This window comes from Herpailurus yagouaroundi, unplaced genomic scaffold, assembly GCF_014898765.1.
Source record: "Herpailurus yagouaroundi ecotype Mexico unplaced genomic scaffold, PumYag 191, whole genome shotgun sequence".
NCBI lineage: Eukaryota > Metazoa > Chordata > Mammalia > Carnivora > Felidae > Herpailurus > Herpailurus yagouaroundi.
This window is the reverse complement of record NW_024412422.1, coordinates 3,723,654-3,743,285: the sequence shown is the minus strand read 5'-3', so window position 1 is coordinate 3,743,285 and position 19,632 is coordinate 3,723,654. Positions and strand designations below refer to the sequence as shown.

General features: G+C 38.6%; 1 protein-coding gene and 1 pseudogene across 2 annotated transcripts in view; both read right to left on the bottom strand.

Moving 5' to 3' along the window:
• The window catches only part of SPPL3 (signal peptide peptidase like 3), a 138,700-nt gene that overhangs the window by 30,022 nt on the left and 89,046 nt on the right, over positions 1 to 19,632 (bottom strand). The window contains exon 2 of one of the 2 annotated variants that reach the window (XM_040443683.1): positions 9,939 to 10,082. The exons of the other annotated variant lie outside the window; for it this stretch is intronic. The gene's annotated coding sequence lies outside the window, so the exon portion shown is untranslated. The remainder of the gene's footprint in view (positions 1 to 9,938; positions 10,083 to 19,632) is intronic. 2 annotated transcript variants of the gene reach the window in all.
• LOC121010218 (thymosin beta-4-like) lies at positions 1,670 to 4,752 on the bottom strand (annotated as a pseudogene).

The following is a 19,632-nucleotide window of genomic DNA, read 5'->3' as shown; positions in this document are numbered from 1 at the left end:
TTGGGTATCCAAAAACAGCTTTATTTTGCCTTAATTTTTGAAAGATACTTTTGCCAACAAAATTTGTCAACACAGAATTTTATGTTGATGGTTTTTCCTTTCTGTACTTTAAAGCTGTTGTTCCACGGTCTTCTCATTTATATTATTCTCAGTGAGAAATCCAGTATTCACCCTTATTTTTGTTCCTCTCTGTGTAATGTGTTCTTCTGCCTACTTCCACCCCGCCCCCCCATCCACCTCTGGCTCCTTTGGATTTTCTCTTTTATGACTGGTTTTGAGTGACTTGATAATGATGGGCCTTGGAGTAGTTTTCTTCATGTTTCCTGTACTATGGGTTTATTAAGCTCCTTAGAGCAGTGGGTTATAGTTTATTTCAAGTTTGGAAAAATTTTGGCCACTAATTCTTCAAGTATTTTTTTTTAAATGTTTGTTTATTTAACATTTATTTATTTTTGAGACAGAGAGAGACAGAGCATGAATGGGGGAGGGACAGAGAGAGAGGGAGACACAGAATCGGAAGCAGGCTCCAGGCTCCGAGCCATCAGCCCAGAGCCGGACGCGGGGCTCGAACTCACGGACCGCGAGATCGTGACCTAAGCTGAGGTCGGACGCTCAACCGACTGAGCCACCCAGGCGCCCCAATGTTTATTTTTGAGAGAGAGAGAGGTAGAGTGTGAGCGGGTGAGGGGGACAGAGGATCCGAAGCGGGCTGTGCCGATAGCAGAGAGCCCGATGCAGGGCTAGAACCCACCAACTGTGAGATCATGACCTGAGCCGAAGTCAGATGCTTAGCTGACTTAGTCACTCAGGTGCCCCTTCAAGTATTTTTCTTTCCTTCCCTTTCTTCTCTCTTGTAGAGACCCCAATTACCCATATATTAGCCCACTGGAGGTTCTTCTTTGATGTTCAATGATAGGTCAAAGACACTCTTTCCATTAAAAACAATTTCCCCCTCTTTTCTCTATTTCATTTTGGATATTTTCTGTCACTGTGACTTCAAGTTCATTAATCTTTTCTTCTCTAATGTCTAATTGCTGTTAATCTCATCCAGTGTATTTTTTTCAGGTTTTAAAACTTTTTATTTACACATTAAAAAAATTGTGCATTCTAGTAGTTAAAATAATTTGAACAAAAAAATAATGCTCTGATGCAACTGCATTTTACAGCCTGCGGGACATCTTGGAAAGCTTGAATTTTACTCTAGATTTCACTGTTGTCCCAGCTAGCTTCTTCCTTCACCAACATGCAAGTTCTTTTCCTTTCCTGCCAGCCAGAGAGGCAGATGGGAGGTGTGGCCTTTGTCGTCAGTAGTCCTAGATTCTTTTTTTTTTTTTTTTTAACATTTATTTATTATTGAGAGACAGAGAGAGACAGAGCTTGAGTAGGGGAGGAGCAGAGAGAGAGGGAGACATAGAATCTGAAGCAGGTTCCAGGCTCTGAGCTGTCAGCATAGAGCTCGACGTGGGGCTCAAACTCACAAACCACAAGATTATGACCTGAGCCGAAGTTGGAGGCTTCACCGACTGAGCCACCCAGGCGCCCCCCCCCTTTTTTTTTTTAATGTTTACTTATTTTTTGAGACAGAGTGCAAGCAGGGGAGGGGCAGAGAAAGAGGGAGACACAGAATCGGAAGCAGGCTCCAAGCTCTGTGCTTACAGCACAGACACGGGGTTCAAACCTACAGACTGCGAGATCATGACCCGAGCTGAAGTCAGACACTTAACTGACTGAGCTACCCAGGTGCCCCAGCCATCGATTCTTTGATGTGAAAAGGGGCAGCATTTAAACTTGATCCAAATTCCTTACAATTCACAAAGTTAAAGAGCTAGAAGCAGCAGAATAAGTAGGCAATGCTTGTGGAATGTACAGTGCATATTGTTAGTGCACACTTCACTACATTTTGCCTGCTTGCTTCTTCTGGTTAGCTGTTTCTTTTGAAGGAAGTAGATTTTGCGTTTCTATATTCTTCAGTTTGACTTCTTGAATTTCTCCCTATCAGCCATATCGGGTTTGTCAGACATGGTTGCAGAGGAAGCAGAGTGAAGTACATGAGCCTGCAGAGTCTGGTCTGAGCGGTGGCTGCCATTGAGTGCCCATTCGGTGTATTTTTGGTCTCAGACATCGTTGTTTTCCTCTCCAGAGGCTTGATTTGGGTATTTTAAAACATCTTCCATCTGTATCTATCTAACTTTTTGTACAGATGGAATATAACTTATAGTAACAGGTTTGATGTATTTCTCTGCTAATTCCAACATACATGTGTCAGTTCTGGGTTGGTTTTGATTATTTCCATCATTGGTCATGTTCTCCTTTTTCTTTGTTGCCTGGTCATCTTTGTACTCCAGATATTGTGAGTTTTACCCTACCGAATGCCACGTGAGTCATACAGTTTTCCAATCTGGCTGACAGGAGCAGGTACTCTTTTAACCCCTTCACATTATTCCTTCCTTAGCCTTAGGTGATTTCCTCACATGCACGCACTGATTGATACTCTGATGAATGCTCAAGGAGTGCACCTGCAGATCTCTGGGACTTTCTCTGTTTGTTGCTCTTGTCTTTCATACTCTGTCCTATTAACTCTGGCTGCCTCAGGCTTTCTAGACTCCCAGCTCTGTCTCCACCAGGCAGGGAATGTTTCTCCTACAAATTGTCTTTAATGTTTTCCCTTTTTCTTAAATTTGTTTCTGATTAGTAAAAACTGTACTATTTACTGTACACAACATGATGTTTTGGTGTGTATATACACTATGAAACAATTACCACAATAAAACTCATTAATATACCCACTGCCTCCCATAATGACCTTTTTTCATGGTCAGAATACCTGAGATCTACTCTCTAAGCAAATTTTAAGTATATAAATACATTATTATTAACTATAGTCACCACAGTGTACATTAGGTCTCTAGAACTTATTCATCCTAGATCTTTCATCAGCCTCTCCTCTTTCCCCCACCTTCCAGCCTCTGGTACTACCACTCAACTCTGTTACTATCAATTCAACTTTTCTGGAGGTGAAGAGGACAGAGAGGACTATCTTAATACAGCTAGAAAAATAGTTTATCATCTCTCAGGATTTGTCCTTTGTTGTCCGATGAACAGTATCTTAGAAATCATTATTTCAGGTGGGATAGTAAGTCCAGTTCCTGTTACTCCATCTTGGCTGGAAGCAGAAGTGCTTCTAGGTAGTTCTTTTGAATATTCAGGTTCCAAACTGAGCAGATTTTGAAGTGAAGGAGAGGTCCCCTTTTATTCTTATTCGTGCTGTTTTTAAGTCCTTGAGGTACTAGAACATTGTTGAGGTACTGGAACCTTGTCTTTTTAGGAAGAATACAGGATGCTGTCTTGGAGAGGTCAGAATTCTTCCTGGAAGGGACTCTTAACCAAACCATGAGGCTCAGGTGGTACTCGAAATGTTCTTCACTTTATAGTTTCCTACGCTTACAACTCAAAATTTGCTAGATACAGGAAATCTGCCTCCTACTGTAATAGTTTGACTTTGCCATTTGGCTTCCTGTTCTATCAACCACTGTCTAAAACCCCCTTATCTGTTACTGGTGCTGAAGAAGCCTCAATTGGTTATGACTTCAGTTAGAATTGGTGGCCTGCCTAGAAAAGCCTGTGGAGTATTGACTAGTTAGGTACCTTTCACCCTGGTCCTCTGTAAACTTGGCTAATTAGTTGCTTAGCAAACTGTCCCACTGGAAGGGCAGCCCTAATGGGTGACAAATTCTCCCATAAGACCAAAGGAGACTATATACGTATGTATATAGATGTGATAGACTCCCTAAAATATAGCTAACACTCCTCTTCTGAATACAGTCAGGACTCTGATGTGTTGGCCTTCCTGGGAGTTTTTAATTAAAAAAAAAAAAAAAAAAAAGGGCCCTGTATTTTGGAACATTCATCTTTTCCTATCTAATACTGGGTGCTTCTATTTCTCTGGCAATCAGAGGAAGACACTTTAACAGAGATTAGCATGTATACGGGTTGTTCTCACCTCAGTCAGCCCTGGTCATTGCTACAGGACTGGCTCTGGGGACAATCTTTACCCTGTCAATTCTGTTTAGTTCCACAACAAACTGGACATAATGTTTTGCATCTATTTCCCCTGCTAAGACACCTGCCCTAGTTTTCAGTATATGGTTTCATTTCTATGGTTTTTAAACTTTAATTCATGTTTCTCGTGGAAGTGCTAACGATTTGTGGACAGTTAAACTCTAAGACTGGTGGTGCAAGTCATGAGGGCCTGTGTGGAGCCACAGGGATATGAAGACTGCTTCTTCCTTGTGGGCATGCTTTGGAAAAGACCTGTAATAATTTAAACTGCATTTTTCAGATTCAGTTATGAATGGATTGACAACAACATTTACTATGCACAGTCTGGTTCTCAGAATCCTGGAGACAGCATAGTAAACTTACAGAAATTGTTAACCCCCATCTCTACCACTGGGACTGGCTAGCAGGCATAGTTAGCTTCTCCTATGCTTTCTGCTGGCATTATATATTGATGTCTGGACTGGAAAGTTGCCAGTCATCTCTGATTTGACCCTAGGCACAGCTGGTACAGAGCCTCTGTCTTAAGACTGGGTAAATGAAACAGGGTGCTGAGAGTACTGCCAGATAGGCTTAGGGGTAGTATCTAAGTCTAGTTCAATTTTTACTAACTGAGGACTATTTAAGACTCTATCCTGGCTTTTTTTAAAGTGTTTATTTATTTATTTTTGAGAAAGACCGAGAGGGTAAGCACAAGTCGGGGAGAGGCAGAGAGAGAGAGGGAGACACAGAATCCGAAGCAGGCTCCAGGCTCCAGCTGTCAGCACAGAGTCAAGTGCAGGGCTCAAACCCACAAACTGCAAGAACATGACTTGAGCTGCAGTTGGATGCTTAACTGACTGAGCCACCTAGGTGCCCCTATCCTGGCTGTTTTAAGACAAGGATTCCTCTTCTTTTCAAACACTGGTAGGCTGTGGTTACCTTAAAACCAGTTTTAACTGTTCCATTTTCGTAGAACCTAATTTAAGAACTGTTGCAAAGGATGTGAAAGCTTTAGACAGACTAATGAGGTACTGGGGTGGTGGTGTGGTGGGGTGCAGAGTCAGCAAGCATGTCATATAATCTGAAGCTTACTCTGAATTTCTTATTGCCTCAAATAAACTTAGCTAAAATCAAGCACCGCCTGATCCTTAGAGGCAGACCGTGGGTGACTACTACACAAAACAGAATGAAGTTGGTTAGATGAAGTGGTGGGGCCCCACACATTTGCTCAAACAGGAGGTTCATGTATTGTAGCTTTACAAAACAAGATCAATGAACCTGGGTTTAACAGATTCCAAGCCACTGTGACTGAAGTCCAATAAGAGTTACCCATACCGTATAGCTAACAACCAACTTAAGCAGTTTAAGTAAAGTCTTTGCTGAAGACTCTGCCTCCTGAGCTATCCAGGGACCATTCTGAATTATGGGCCTTTATCCTGCCTTACTTGGTAATCTCTATTAACTCTATAGACATGAAACTGCTTGGCTGGATCTAGAACAGTTTATTCCATCTTCATAAAAGACTACCCTTCACTCTTCTCCCCTCTCTCCCTGCCATCCCAATTTTACTGTTATTACTACACAATAACATACATTAACTCATCATGATGTTATTACTAGACATTCCAGCCAAACTGTATGTGGGCTATTCACTTAACCTAAGTCTGGGTTACTGAAACCAATGTTTAAATACTCACTAAAAGACTTGAGCTATTGCTATTTCATCACAGACAACCATCTACCATCACAGAAAAAGCCATCTAAATTATAGCATATTATTTGCTATTGTTAGTTGCCTTGTCATCAACTATGACTGAACAGGAAATAGTTATGGGTCAAGCTGTAGGAGGCAGACAAATTTCCAGTTATTGATGCTTGCAAAGAAGCTACACCAAGAATCTACTACTAAGAATCCAGGTAGAAGAGATGGTCTTTTGCCTAGGAAACTGAAAACTTCCTAAAGGTTAAAATAATGATAATAGTTCACCTTTACTGAGCTTAAACTGTCAGGCTAATTATGTAACTGCTTTATAGGCAAGATTTCTTTTGTTTCACAGAATAACTATAATTAGTAATGTTGACTGTATTTGGAGACAGAGCATTTAAAGAGGTAATTAAATTAAAATGGGGTTAGATAGGATGGGCGCTAATCCAATATAATTGGTGTCTTTATAAGAGGAGGACATTAGGTGAGAGAGACCGACCAGACACATGCACACACAGAAGGCCAGGGGAAGAACACCATCTACATATGAAGACAGTAATCTATAAGCTGTTTCAGAATGAAACCAACCCTGCCGACACCTTGATCTTGGACTTTTGGCCTCCAGGAATACATTTCTGTTTTTTAAGTCACCCAGTCCGTGTTACTTTGTTATGGCAGTTGTAGCAAACTAATACAAAGATGCTCTATTACTATCCCTACATGGTTAAGGAAACCAAGGTTCTCACTGTACACCTTGCATTGGCTATATATTATCTTCCCTTCTAAAACAAATGAACATCTATTTTTTTTGGGGGGGGGGGGGAGAATATATATGATTACCAAAAAGCCTCAAATGATAGAAAAAGGTACAAAATAATGGATTCCCATAATCTCTAGAAATAATCTCCAGAAATAAATGCACTTGGTATAAAATTGCCTTTTTTAAAAATGAGGATTAATATTATTTCACAAATTAAGCTTTCATTCAATAGTACGTCAAGGGCATCCTTTTACATCAGTACATACTGCTTTTTCTCATTAAAAAAAAAATAACTACACAGTATTTCTCCTTGAGTTAATGTGATCCAATATCATTTTTGGATCAACTGCATATATCCTGCCTTGTTACAGAGAAATATTAAGACAAGCAACCTTTTATAAGCAGATGATATGGTTTTATCTTGAATTGGGTGGGGTTCAACTGACAACTGAGCCTGCCAGTTAATTAGTGTCAGAAGAACAACAGGGGCGCCTGGGTGGCTCAGCCAGTTGAGCATCCGACTTCGGCTCAGGTCATGATCTCATGGTTTTTGAGTTCGAGCCCCGCGTCAGGCTCTGTGCTGACAGCTCAGAGCCTGGAGCCTGCTTCAGATTCTGTGTCTCCCTGTCTCTCTGTTCCTCCCCTGCTCACACTCTGTCTCTCTCTCTCAAAGATAAAAAGAAAGGAAGGAAGGAAGGAAGGAAGGAAGGAAGGAAGGAAGGAAGGAAGGAAGGAAGGACAGACGAACAACCACCGATCAAGGTTCTTCCAATTTAAATTAGTGTATAAGTATAATCCCAAGTGTGCCTTTTTGGGGTCACTTTGATGTACAACACAATATATCACAGACACTACATCAGGAAGTGGTTTAATATTCCCTGAGAGCTTTAAAAGATTTTATTTTGGCTAAGGTGGAGATCTGGTCATTGTATTTGCTCTAAATTTTTTGGACTAAAGCTAACTCAGCTATAAGGAACAGAACTTTAGGAAATCAACTACTCATGTCTTTATGTATGGGACTGGATTATACAGGATTTTCTGAGCAAAGTCCTAGGCCTGTGGGAACTTCCCACTGCTTGCCCAGCATAAGGGGAAAGATGGGCTTGTCGTTAGGCCTTTTTAGGTTCCTTGGTTCTGATGAAGATACAAATGTGCTGTGAGCACTGTTAAGACAAAGAGGTCTGTATTCAGCTGGCAACAGACTACATGTCTAGACTGCTGCCAACATTTATCAAGAGATCAATACTCAGGAGTAATCAGTTGATGAACTAACAACCCATTCATTTCTCTAGATATTCTAAAACATAATATTAGACGAGCGTAAGCTAGCAATCTGGACCACCACTTTCTGCTGCTGACTGTGTGCCTTTTTTTTTTTTTTTTTAATGTTTATTCATTTCTGAGACAGAGACAGAGCACGAGTGGGGGAGGGGCAGAGAGAGAGGGAGACACAGAATCAGAAGCAGGCTCCAGGTTCTGAGCTGTCAGCACAGAGCCCGATGTGGGGCTTGAACTCACAAACCAGGAGATCATGACCTGAGCTGGTCAGTCGCTCAACCGACTGAGCCACCCAGGCGCCCCTGTGTGCTTCTAATTTTGGCAAAATTACTGTTGCTGAAATGTATTTTCATGAAATGCCACTAGCTTATATTGAGGGCACTATAATTCATTCAACAAACATTTGAGTGCTTACTGTGAAATGCTACAAAACTCAAAGCTGCATCCTCTTTTTGAGGACCTTCGGGATAAAGGTCTGTCTGATCTTAAGACCAAGAACAGATGCAACTCACCTGAACTGGGTTCTTTTTATCCAAAGGCACTGTGAAGTTTTTTTTTTTCTTCTGAAAGTTGGCTGCTAGAAAGCTTACTGTGGTATTTGTGGACAACCAGTAGTAAAGGTGTTGGCCAATATGGTTTGCATTTTTAGAATTATTTCTGGCTCTCTGTTTCCACCCATACTTTTTCTTTTCTTTGGCCCCATTTTAATTTACCTTATCTCATCACAACTTGGAAAACAGCGAATGGTCTGAAATCCTTTTGAACAGGGCAGAGCAAAAACAGACAATCGCAGGAAGCAAAACGGAGCCGAGAATGTATTTACTGAGTTACATTTGTTCATTCATTTGAATTCTGATAACAGAGTACACTGTGAATACTGGAGAAGAAAATTGGAACTTTTTATCTTAATATTTTACTTTAAGAATACCACGTTTTTTGATCATCCTAATAGTAGAAGCAGGTGCAATGAAGGAGAGAATGCACTTGGTCAGGGTAAACACTATATGGTTGAACTGGATTTAAGCGAAGTGTGTGTTCCTAAAAAACTCAGTGGTTTTTATAAATGGAAAAATATACCACATCCTACCCTATATTTTATGATATTTTTTAAAAGAGTTGATGAAATTGTTAAATATATCAAGGAACTTGTCCATATACATTACAATGTACACATAACCGTTTCCTACATTACCTGATAAGTCAGATTTCTGTATAGGACGTTTTCTTAAAGTAGGACAGACTCTGAGAAGGCAACGAGCAGCTCAGAAGGTAAAACATCACACACCATTGTGTGATAAACACACATTCTGACACTGTCAAGTATGGTGGGACTTGTTTTTGTTAACCTGGTCTGATTTTACAATTATACACGTTTAGTTTGAAGGGCAACACAATCATAGAAAGTACATTTCTTATTATCTCTGTAGTCTCATTAACGTGATGACATTGTCTTCCTAGACCAGGTTAGGGTATAAGCAAATAAACTGCTTTGTCATTAAAGAGAGCACAGGTATGGGGCGCCTGGGTGGTATAGTCAGTTAAGCATCTGACTTCGGCTCAGGTCATGATCTCACAGTCTTTGTGAGTTCGAGCCCCTGTGCTGACAGCTCAGAGCCTGGAGTCTGCTTCAAGTTCTATTTCTCCCTCGCTCATGCTGTCTCTCTCTCTCTCAAAAATAAACATTAAAAAAAAAAATTTTTTTTTTAAAGAAAGCACAGGTACTGTTTTTTGTTTTTTGTTTTTTTTTAACATTTATTTGTTTTTGAGAGACAGAGACAGGCAGAGCATGAGCAGAGGAGGGGAAGAGACAGAGAGACACAGAATCTGAAGCAGGCTCCAGGCTTTGAGCTGTCTATTAGCACAGAGCCCGACACGGGGCTCAAACTCACGAACTGCAAGACCATGCCCTGAGCTGAAGTCGGACGCTCAACTGACTGAGCCACCCAGGTGCCCCAAGGTCTTTAAAAGGTAGTAGTTACCCTGCAGTTATAGAAGTTTCATTATTCCTTCATATAGCCAACTTTAGAGATTATAGATAAATATATAATTATTTAGGGAGAGAGGAAATAAAGTATATCTCCTTTTGATTTTTTAAGATCTATCTCAAACCTGTTATTTTTCTATGATTCCTGACGGGACAGAAGTCAAGTGTCTTACCAGTAATGAGCTGCAGTTAGAAGTTCGTATTCTCTCTCTGTCTCTCTCCTTCTGTTAATGCTCTTCTATAGTTTGTCAAACTCTTCAGGGACATACTGATTAGATGAGTAATTATGCTATGTTTTTTCTGAGTAGCTGGAAAGACTAAGGAGAGACAGGTGTCAGTTGAAGTAATTTAGGAAATCCAGCAGAGCTCAGCCACGGGATGGCAAACATAAGGATTCCTAAACTGAGGATTTATTTTGGCTTTTAGAATCTGGTGTTTTGCGGTATAGTTTTCCCCTCTGTACTTAAAAACGTGAAAGCCTGATGGGAAATAATCGGTACAACTGACAAATCTTTTATCCTAAATTTTATGATATTCACCATGTCTTCACAGCTTTTAATAAATAAAATGTGGGGACACCTGGGTGGCTCACTTGGTTGAGCACCCAACTCTTGATTTTGGCTCAGGTCATGATCCCGGGGTTGTGGGATTGAGCCCTGTGTCCATCTCTGCTTAAGATTCTCTCCCTCTCTCCCTCTGCCCTTCTCCTCTGCTCACACACATTCTCTAAAATACAATTTAAAAAATAATAAAATGTGGTAATTTAACTGAGCAAATAACATATTTTTATGGTCTCAGGGGAGATATGAAAATATTTGGTTGAGTAGCTGGGGGCAATACAGACACAGTTCTATTCAAATTCAAGAAACATTTTTTGTGCTTGTCTATGGAGGGTGGCATAAAAGTGAATCACGGAAGCTAAGAGAGGAGAAAATTTCAAGAGTAGATGGTGGCATACCATCAAGGACAGCTCAAAAATGAAGCCTGGAGGGGAATTTTTTTTTTTTTTTTTTAGCAAAAGGGAAAAACTCTGAGACATCTGGAGAGTTTCAAATAGACCTGTAAAGGGTAAATAACATATTAATGAATGGGCCCTGAAAATGCTATCAGCAATTAAGAACTAATGACTTAGAAAGTCAAGAAAGTTTCCAGAAAGTGTGTTGTGCAGGCCACTTGAACAGGCTTGGGTCCTGGGCCCCCAGGTGAAGCCCAGTGAAGCAATCTTCTCCAGGTGATTTTGATGCACAATAAAGCCTGAAGACCACTGCTAAAGAAGAAAAAAAAATTCACCAAAAAGGGATTTATAAGAAAGCTTCTCATTCCTTCGGGCTTTACTACGAGATCAATGTATTTGGTTCAGAAATGAAATTTTGTTATTGTTCTCAATGGCCAAAAGCAGTAAAGTACTTAAATCCCAGCTCCATCACTTACTACATTACTACTTAACATTTTTGGGACCAGTTTCCTCATTTGTAAAATGGGAATATCAATATCTATCTTGCGGCACCTGGGTGGCTCAGTCAGTTAAGATCCAACTCTTGATTTCAGCTCAGGTCATGATCTCAGGCTTTGTGAGTTCGAGCCCCATGTAGGGCTCTGTGCTGATGCCATGGAGCCTGTTTGGGGTTCTTTCTCTTTCTGCCTCTCTCCCTCTCAGGTGTCTGCTCTCTCTCAAAAATAAATAAACATTAAAAAGAAAAAACCAATATCTATCTTGTTGAATTAATATGAGGATTAAACAAGACTTTATGTAACACATTTAGCACTGCACCTGTCACATAAATGCTTAGTAAAATATTAGCTATTTTCTTCATCTTCATCAGATTTCTTTAATATAGTCAATGTCAAAGTAAAAATTTATTAACAGCCAACAGAAACCACACATCTCTACCCAACTGCTCACGCAAGCAAGAGACATCAACTCGCAATAATTAAAAAGCATCTAAGCTGTAGAAAACCCAAATGGTGGAAGTCAGACAGCAAGTGGGCTATGAAGCATCATGCAGAACCCACAGGGTACCCAACTGGCTACGCCTCAATGGAGAAGTCTCTGTAAATATTTTCATCAAGGAATCTATGTTGAAATAAGTCACAGGCCAGTTCTTCAACCAGCTATCCTGCGTTTATGTGAAAGCAAAAATCAAGGAAATTGCTTTGCTACTGATTTTACCTCATATTTCAATTCTCACTTCTATTATCACAAAGAGATGTGTTTGAGAAGAGGCATAAACACCATTACGTGACCCTAGGTCAATGAGTAAAAAGAATCTATCAGGTTGAACTACATGAAACTGCTAACATTTGACATGTTTTGATCTACCAGAGCAATAATTACAGTATTGCTTGTTTATTAAATACTTAGAAACAAAGAGATGTGAAATTTTATTGTAAAAATACGTTTGGTTAAGCACTACTAAAATATACTTACAACTCCCTCTGGAAGCTTAAAGAGAGATAGCATTACAGTCAAAGTATAGCTAATATGACACTATTATTGTTATAAATTATAGTAATACTTGTAATTAATCAAGTAACAATCTTCCAGATGGGGTCTGCAGAGGTTAAGTTTAATTTACCCCAAATTAAACAGTCTGGGAAGAGCCAAACTAGAAGGAACATCAGTCTCTTGACAAATTGTATCTGCTTTGTAGATCAAGTTTCCATGAAAAATCAGCTTCTTTTACAGAGCTTTCCATCTCAGAAACTACGTCATCGTTGGATCCAGTTGTTTAGGCCATACACGTTGGAGGCTTCCTTGCCTCCTCTCACACACACACTATCCATTCTATCAGCAATCATGTCCTAAACCCACTGACATTTCACTCCACCACTATTAACCTAGTTAAAGCCACCATCATTTCTTGGGGCTCGTGGGTGGCTCAGTCAGTTAAGCATCTGACTTCAGCTCAGTTCATGATCTCATGGTCCGTGAGTTTGAGCCCCGCATCGGGCTCTGTGCTGACAGCTCAGAGCCTGGACTGGAGCCTGCTTCAGATTCTGTGTCTCCCTCTCTCTCTGGTCCTCCCCCCGTTCATGCTCTGTCTCTCTCTGTCTCAAAAATAAATAAATGTTAAAAAAAAAAAACAAAAACCCAAGCAAACAAAACATTAAAGCCATCATCATTTCTTGTCTGTACTAGGGCACTGCTTCCTTTATGTCACTTTCTCCCCTTACCCAACAAGCTATTTCTCATAGAGAATCCAGAACAATCTTTCTAAAACACAAACCAGATTATGGCACTTCCTGCTCTCAACCCTCTGTTGAAGGCTGATTTTTAATTGCACATGGAACATTCTTCAGGACAGAACATATGCTAGGCCATAAAACAAGTCTCAATAAATTTAAACGGACTGAAATCATAAAAAGTATCTCTCTGACCACAATGGAATTGAATTAGGCTCTTAAAATTCCTTTCAAAGAGAGAATTTTGAGATATCCCCCAATAGTAGGAAAGTAACCAACATCCTTATAAAGAACCCATGGGTCAAAGAAAAAAATCACCAGGGAAATTACAAAGTATCTTTAATTGAATGATATGAAAATACAACATAATAAAATGTATGGGATGCAGTTAAAGCAATGCTTATAGGGAAATTTGCAGCTTTAATCGCCTAACTTAAAAAAAGAAGAAAGGTTTCAAATCACTAACTTCAACTTTCACCTTAAGGAACTAGGAAAAGGAGCACAAACTAAACCCAAAGCAAGCAGAAGGAAGAAAATAATAAAAATTAGAGTAGAAATCAATGAAATTAGAAAATAGAAAAAAAATAAAGAAAAATTAATGAAACCAAAAGTTGTTTCTTTGAAAAGATCAAAATTGAGAGCCTTCAGCTGGACTGACCAAGGGGGAAAAAAAAAACCAAGATACAAGTGACTACAATAAAAAAATTAAAGAGGGAACAATACTACCGACCAATAAAAATTAATTACACATGAGCAATGTGAACAAGCTAATGCCAATAAATGAGATCATTTAGAAAAGATGCACAAAACCCAGAAAGACACAAATTACCAAAACTGATTCAAGAAGAAAGAGAAAATGCAAGTAGACGTATAAGAAGAAATAAAATTAGTAATTAAAAATCTTCCCACACACAACCATAAGAGAGCTGGAATGGTTATACTGACATCAGACAGTTTAAGACTTTTAAGACAAAAATTATTGCTAAAGAGTGATATTTTATCTCACTCTATCAGGAAAATATAAAAATTGTAAACATACAGAAAGTGAAAAGACAAACCCACAGGCCAAGAGAAACTCTTTGCAAGCATTTATCTGATAAAGGACTTGTACCCACAATATATAAAGAATTCTCAAATCAGTAATAAGAAGACAATGTAATTTTAAAATGGGCAAAAGATTTGAATAGACACTTCACTACAGAGGACACACATATGGTAAATAAGCATGAAAAGATGCTCAACATCATGAGCCACTAAGGACATGCAAATCAAAACCACAGCGAAATACACTTCATATCCACCAAAACAGAATACAGTATCTATAATCAAAACAGATAATAACAGAAATTGGAGCCTTCATACATTGCTGGTAGGAATGTAAAATGATGCAGCTCCTCTGAAAAACAGTGGCAGTTTCTCCAAATGTTAAAAAAATAGAGTTGCCATATGACCCAGCAATTCCAGTCATAGGTATCTACTCAAGAGAAATGATGACTTATGTCCCCACACAAACTTGTACATGAATATTCATAGCAGCCCAATGGGGAAACATAAATGTCTATCAATTGATGCGTGGAATAGCAAAAGAGAGTATTATCGGGCAATAAAAAGGAATGAAGTACTGACACATGCTACAACGTGAATAAACTTTAAAACATTATGCTAAGTGAAAGAAGCCAGTCACAAAAGGTCACGTACTGCAAGATTCTACTTAAATTGAAATTTCCAGGATAGGCATATCTATATAAAAGACAGAAAACAGATTAGTAGTTGGCTAGAGCAAGGGAGAGAGCAAAGGGTAATGACTACTAATGGGTACAAGGTTTCCTTTGGTATAATAAAATTGCTCTAAAATTGGTGATAATTGCACAACTTTGTAGACATACTAAAACCACTGAATTGTACACTTTACATAGAAGAATTTTACACTATATATATATATATCTCAATAAAGCTGTTAAAAAAACCCCACACCTTACCAATACTTAAAAAAGGGGGCGGGGGATGGGGAAGGAATAAACTAGTGAGCCAAGCAGGAAAAAAACGAAACCAAAAAAATTTTCCCACAAAGAAATGCCTAGCTTTAGACAGTTAAACTCTATCAAATACTTGAAGAAACAATACAGTTCTACACAATCTTTTCAAGGAATAGAAGAAGAAACACTTTCCAACTCATTCAATGAGGCCAATATTTTCCAAGTACCAAAGTTATAAGAAGACATAATAAGTACAGACCAATATCCCTCATGAATACAGACACAAATCATATATATAGATATATATAATTGTATATATGATACATATATCATATATATAATAAAAATATATGACCAGGGGCGCCTAGGTGGCTTAGTTGGTTAAGCCTCCGACTCCTGATTTGATTTTGACTCAGGTCATGATCTCACAGTCGTGAGAATGAGCCTCATATCAGGCTCAGGGCAGAGTGTGGAGCCTGCTTGGAATTCATTCTCTCCCTCTCCAACTGACCCTCCCCTGCTGGCCTGCGTTTGTGCCGTGGCACGTACATGTGCGCGCACTCTCTCTCTCTCTCTCTCTCTCGCTCTCTCTCTCTCTAAAAAAAAAAAAAAAAAAAAGCCCTGTGTGTCTTCCAGCTACCTTGGTCCTCATGCTCTTGTGACAAGAATGATATACTAATTCATTCTGTATCTTCTTTAAATATATATACATACATCATATATATGTACATACACACATACACATGATATATATATATATATATATACACAGACATATATATGATATATATATGACAAAATCCATTCGTGATAAAAACTTTCCACAAACTAGAAACAGGAGGAAATTTCCTCAACCTGATAAAAAGCATTGATGAAAAGCTACAGCAAACACTATACTTAATGGTGAACAATTAAATGCTCTCCCCTTAAGATCAGGAACAAGGTAAAGAAGGATGTGTGCTCTTGTCACTTTCTACTCAACACTGTACTAGAGGTTCTATCCTATACAAGAAGGGGGAAAAAAGGAGGAGGAGGAAAAATTAAAGGCATTCAGATATGAAAAGAAGCAAAACCGTCTTTATTTGCAGACCATGTTATCCTGTGTGTAGAAAACCCTAAGGAGTCTGTACACAAAAAAACTACTAGCAGTAACAAATGAGTTCATCAAAGCTACAGGATACCACATCAATATACAAAAAGTCAACTGCACTTCTACATGCTTAGCAATGAAAAATCCAAAAATGAATCCAAGAAAAAAGGAGTACTTAGGAACACTGGAAATACCCAGGAACATCAAAAGAATGAAATACTTAACAAAAGAAGTACAAGCATTGTACACTGAAAATTACAGAGCATTACTATGTAAAACTAAAGATCTAAATAAATGGAGAGACATTTCAGGTCCTGAACTAGAAGATTCACTATTATGAAGACAGCCATTCTTCTTGTATTGATCTGTAGATCCACAATACCTGCAAACCTCCAGCAGAATGTTTTTTTGGTAGAAATTGACCAGTTAAATATAAATTTTTATGGAAATCCAAAAGACCTAGAGTATTTGGAATTTTGAAAAAGAACTAAGTTGTAAGACTTACACTACTGGAGTTCAACACTTACTATAAAAGCTACAGCAATCAAGACCTGTGGTACTGGCCTAAGAAAAGACCTACAGAACAAAGCACAGAAATGGGAATCCAGCGATGAATCCTTCCATTTATGGTCAACTGTGTTTTCACAGTGGTGCCGAGGCAATTTGATGGGGTGAAGGACAGCCTTTTCAACAAATGGTGACGGCACAACTGGACAGCCATGTTCATAAGATGAATTTAGATTTATTTGTACTTCATGCCACACAGAAAAATTAACTCACATGAATTATGGACTTAAATGTAAGCAGTAAAACTAGAAAACTTCTTAAAGAAAATACGAGAAACTCTTTGTGTCCGTGGATTAGGAAAAGACTTTTTTGCTACAATACCAAAAAACATGATCCATCAAACAAAAAATTGGTAGGGTTCACTTTATCGGAATCAAAGATGTTCACACTTTGATTTTTTAAATGTTTATTTTTGAGAGAGACAGCGCAAGTGAGGGAGAGGTGGAAAGAGAGGGAGACACCGAATCTGAAGCAGGTTCCAGGCTCTGAGTTATCAGCACTCACAGAGCCTGATGCGGGGCTCAAACCCATGAGCCATGAGATCATGACCTGAGCCGAAGTCAGATGCTTAACTAACTGAGCCACCCAGGTGCCCCAAGACATTTATACTTTGAAAGACAGTATGAAGAAAATGAAAAGGCAAACCAGAGACCGGGAGGAAACATTTGCAAATCCTACGACTGACAGAGAACTTGTATCCAGAATATTTAAAGAACTGTTACAATTCAGTATAACAAAAATAACCCAATTTAAAAATGGCCAAAGATCTGAATAGACATTTCACCAAAGAAGAAAAGTATGTGTCCAATAAGCACATGAAAAGATGCCCAACATCTTTTCAACATTTTAATTGGAATTATTGGGGAAATGCAATCAAAGCCACAATGAGGTATCATTTCACACCCAAGTATTAAAACAGTCATAACAAAAGTAAAATAATGGACAGCTCCTGGTCATGATCTCACTGTTGGTGTGTTCGTGCCCTGCGCTGGGCTCTGTGCTAACAATTCAGAGCCTGGAGTCTGCTTCGGATTCTGTGTCTCTCTCTCTCTCAAAAAAAATCAACATAAAAAAATAATAAAAAATAAAAGTACAATAATGGGTATTAAAAAACCCTCAAATCTGCTACTGAACTGTATACTTCAAAATGGTTAAGACAGTAAATTGTTATGTATATTTTATCACAATGAAAAAAATTTTTAAGCCCTTACCAATACTTAAAAAAAAAAGTAGTGAACAAAGTAGGAAAAAACAGAAACAATCTTTTCCCACAAAGAAAAGCCCAACTTTAGATGGCTTTACTGGTGAGTTCTATCAAATACACAGAAGAAATAACAAAATTTTGCACAATCTTTTCCAGGAAACAGAAGAAAACACTTTCAAACTTATTCAGTGAGGTCAATTTATTTATTTTTATTTTTGAGGTCAATTTAAATGTGTAATTAAAGGCATTATGATTTACTTTTTGCAGAAATGCATTGAAGTATAAAAGACATAAGGTATTGGACCAGAAGCATCAGGAGCTGGGTTCCAATCCAGAGTCTGTTACCAACTAGTTGTGTAATCTTTGTCAAGTTACTTCATCTTGTTGGGTTTCAGTTTCCCTATTTGTAAAATACGAAGGTTGACTGGCGAAATCCTTTCCATCTATATGATCTAATTCCATGGTATACTTATTACATAGAATTTTGTTTAAAATTTATCCAATTGGGGGCGCCTGGGTGGCGCAGTCGGTTAAGCATCCGACTTCAGCCAGGTCACGATCTCGCGGTTCCTGAGTTCGAGCCCCGCGTCAGGCTCTGGGCTGATGGCTCGGAGCCTGGAGCCTGTTTCCGATTCTGTGTCTCCCTCTCTCTCTGCCCCTCCCCCGTTCATGCTCTGTCTCTCTCTGTCCCAAAAATAAATAAAAACGTTGAAAAAAAAAATTTGTCCAATTGTATAATTGCTATAACCGTTCTGGAAAACAACATGGCAATATATATGTAGTAATAGCCAGCTCATACTCTCTGGCAAAGTATTTCAACTTTCAGATATTTGACTTAAGGATATAATTCAACCAGCCACAGAACACATAAAAATAAAAAGATGGTCACTTTAACCATCTACATGTCCAACAAAAGTAGAATAAGAGTAGTAACACAAAGAAATATCAAATTACTAAAAATTAGTATGAAGATGATCAAGGAAAATATTTTTTGTTATGTAAAAATAATCAGAATATAAATGAGTTAAATTACGAAAATGTACACCATATATAAATACACGCCAAACAAAAAGTCATTTCTACTGATGAAAGTAAGTATTCGAATTTTGAGTCTAAAAGATTTTGGTTTTAATTACAAAGTTTTTTGAAATATTGATACATGATATACTCAAAGAGAAAAAATCAGAAACTCATCCAAAGGACAGATAACAAAATATCAAGATTATGTTGATTAGGTTCTAAATTGCTCTGGCTTGATTAAGGCCTTCTCAGAGTGGTTATGAATCTAGGGCTCTCGGCAGAAATCTCAATGATTAAAACTTTCATCAGCTGATACTGGAATTATCAATGTATTTTACTTGTTCTACCCAGTATTGGGATAAAGCCTGGAGGTCTGATTTTACCAAGTACTCATCCAAATCCAGATATAATACTGGACAGTTCAAAATTCTTATGCCTGATTATTTATCAGTCACCCCCTTTCAAGTTCTCAATTTAAAAATTATCATACAGCCTCCATTTGTAAATATATAAGCCACAAGACATCTGTGTTATATAACCACTAAAGCTCCTCCCTCAAGTAAGGAGTGTGAAAAGAAGGGAGTATCTAGCTTCCTGACTTTCCTTTGTATTCCTATGGCTGCCTGCTTAGGACAGGAATTTCAAGAGGATCCAGTCTCAGCATTTCCAAGGTCAGTAGACAGAATACTTGGGGAATGATACTGGGCACGATCCTAATAATAGTAGGCTGAACCATATGAAATCATTGGCAATTGCTCAATGTGGCTCAACCTAAGTCAATGCCTTTGTATTAAGAAAAACTTGCTGTTCCCTTTGAGACGGTAGAA